Source organism: Hemiscyllium ocellatum, chromosome 14 (genome assembly GCF_020745735.1).
Source record: "Hemiscyllium ocellatum isolate sHemOce1 chromosome 14, sHemOce1.pat.X.cur, whole genome shotgun sequence".
Lineage (NCBI taxonomy): Eukaryota > Metazoa > Chordata > Chondrichthyes > Orectolobiformes > Hemiscylliidae > Hemiscyllium > Hemiscyllium ocellatum.
In genome coordinates this window covers 61,009,535-61,012,199 of record NC_083414.1, presented here as the reverse complement: position 1 = coordinate 61,012,199, position 2,665 = coordinate 61,009,535, and the positions used below count along the sequence as shown (strand labels likewise).

Below are 2,665 nucleotides of genomic sequence, written 5' to 3'. Positions count from 1 at the left end.
GCAGAGCTAAGCATCTCAACAAGCACTGGGTTAAATCTAAGCTCTATAATCCTGCTACACCCAATGATGAATGCTGGTAGATAATTAAACAACTATTGGGAAGAGAAGATTCAATGAATGTTTCCATCCTAAATGATGGGGAATTCACTATATCAGTACAAAAGCTAAAGTCAAAGGGTTTGCAAGTAACTTCAGCCAAGTGGCAATCCAGTTTGGCCTCCATCTGATCTCCCCAACCTCAAAGGTGCCAATCTTCAGCTAATTCATTTCACCCCACAAGCACAAAGGCATTCTATATCTCTCAACATCCCAGGTTGGAGTACAAAAAACAGTATCCCTGGCATTTTATTCAGCCTTTTTATAACAACTCCCGTATTTGCATTTATAAATCCAGTTACAACCAATGAGACCTGCATAATTGTCCTTCCTTTTGAAGGCAATTGGATTGGCATGGAATAGATATGTGATTGGCTGTGACCTGTTTTAACAAGATCAACATTGCATGTCCTAGCCCTCTCCCTGTGCAGGCTAGAATAGTTTACAGATTCACAGAATCAACAATGTAGAAGGAGGACATTCAACCCATTGTATCTGCTCTGGTTGTATTTCCTGTTGCCAACCTCCTGTCTTCCCCATATTCCTGCAAACCAATTTAGCCAAGTAATGATACAATGTCTCTTGATACCTAATTGAACCTGTCTCCAACATATTTCTAGGCAATGCATTCTGTACCCTAACTCTGAACCGTGTAAAAGAAGGTTTTTCTTCCTGACTACTTCCACACATCACTTTAAATCTATTACTGTCTCAATCTTCTTTTTTTAATTTCATGAGAAGGACTTGTGGCTCCTTTTTTTCTGCAGTCAATGTTACCCACAACACTGAAATGATTTTGTGTTGTTGATCCTTTGATCTGTCAATTGTCAATTACAATAGTTTCAATCAATTTGTAATCAGGAATCAGTTGACTGCGCCAAACCAATGACGGTTGCAAAAAGCAAAATTGCCTTTTCAAAGGATGGATGGACTGAGTCAACAAGTCATGGATTCTTCACCGATTGGCAATTCCCTTGGCATTTCAAGCAATGGAAATGCTGCCCATTCAGGCTCATTATGTCAGATGATGGCAACTCTTCAAGAAAACAAGTGAATTGGCTTTAAAGTACTGTGTGATGGCCAGTGGCCATGAGGAGTCCTATAGAAATGAAGGTGTTCTTTTTCCTTCTTACAGTCAGGAAGGGCTCATAAACAATGGTTGGATCTCTGCCTGCAGATGCCTCATGAGTGTGGCATTCCATAAATTATTCATCAACTGCAAAACCACTTGAAACATCCAGAGGATGTGAAAGGCGCTATTCAAATTCACGTTTGTTCTTTCTTTCTGCGATGTACTTTGATACCCATTATTCAGGTTGCAGATACATGTTTTCATTGTCAGGCCTTTGTGGCCATCTTATTCAACAATCACTGGATGGTTGTGTGGGGCAAGAGCAATCCTCTGCACTCATTGTGTTTTTTTAAATTCATTTTAATATTTATTGTCAAATTTATGTACAGCTGTGCTTTAGATCCTTGATGGGTACAGCATCACACGAATCCTATCCCCAATAGCTTTAGCGGGCAGGTTACTACTGAACTTTGCACGGACCATGCCACTGTTTCCGTGAGCATGGGTTACTTTACCCCAAATGACACGAGTCTTGTTTGGTTTACCACCAGGAGTCACGGTCTTGTTCTTTGCTTTGTAGACATAAGCACATCTCTTGCCGAGGTAAAATTCTGTTTCATTGCGGCAATAAACACCCTCAATCTTCAGTGTGCTCTCTCTGGTTTCGAAGGCCTCGTTTATAGCCTGTAAATACAGCTTTGCACTACAACCTTCCGGTCATCGCGAGCGCGCTCGGGGCAGCTGGATCGCCGGCCCTGATACCAAGATGGAGGAAGAGCAGCACTCATTGTTGCTGATTGCACTGAGGAACATGCGAGCATAACTAACAGAGATCCGGTGGTGATCACTCCTCAAATTTCAAACACCCTACAGACTACAGTAAAAACAAAGATGTGTGAATGCTGTAAACCTGAAACAAAAACAGAAATTGCCAGCAAACCTCAGCAGGTCTGACAGCATCTGTGGGAGGAAAGCAGTGTTGACATCTCAAGTCCTGTTCTTCAGAAATGAATTCTGTTTTGTTTTGGCATGGTGTATTTTTCTTGTTCCAATGAAAATCAGCCAGAAAATCTGAGCCAGCTATGTGCAGCTTAACTTGTTTAAAGTGAAGAGTAAATACCAAGAAAGACAATAATGGGAAGGGTTTTTTAAAAAGAAACATTCTAATGATATGAGCATTTTTGGTGACAGCTTAACTGATTGCTAATTCTAGTCAAGAGGGCGATGGTAACCCACTTTTGTGAACTGTTGCAGTTCATGGTGTGAACGCCCTCCTGCAAAGCTGTCAAGGAAGGAGTTCTAGAATTTGGATCAAAAGATGAAGAAGGACGATATATTTTTGCAAGTTGGTATTATGGGTCTCGTTGCATGTTAGTATGCTAATTCTGTGAATAGGATGTTAAATACCTAGATATTTTGTTCAGGTATGATGTTATTCACCTCTGGAGCAGGTGGGGCTTGAATCCCGGCCTCTTGGCTCAGAGAGAGGTCCACATT

At 41.2% G+C, this 2,665-nt stretch overlaps 1 pseudogene; it reads right to left on the bottom strand.

Annotated features, from left to right (window-relative positions):
- Positions 1–1,507: 1,507 nt before the first annotated feature.
- LOC132822157 (large ribosomal subunit protein eL33-like) lies at positions 1,508–1,889 on the bottom strand (annotated as a pseudogene).
- Positions 1,890–2,665: the final 776 nt, after the last annotated feature.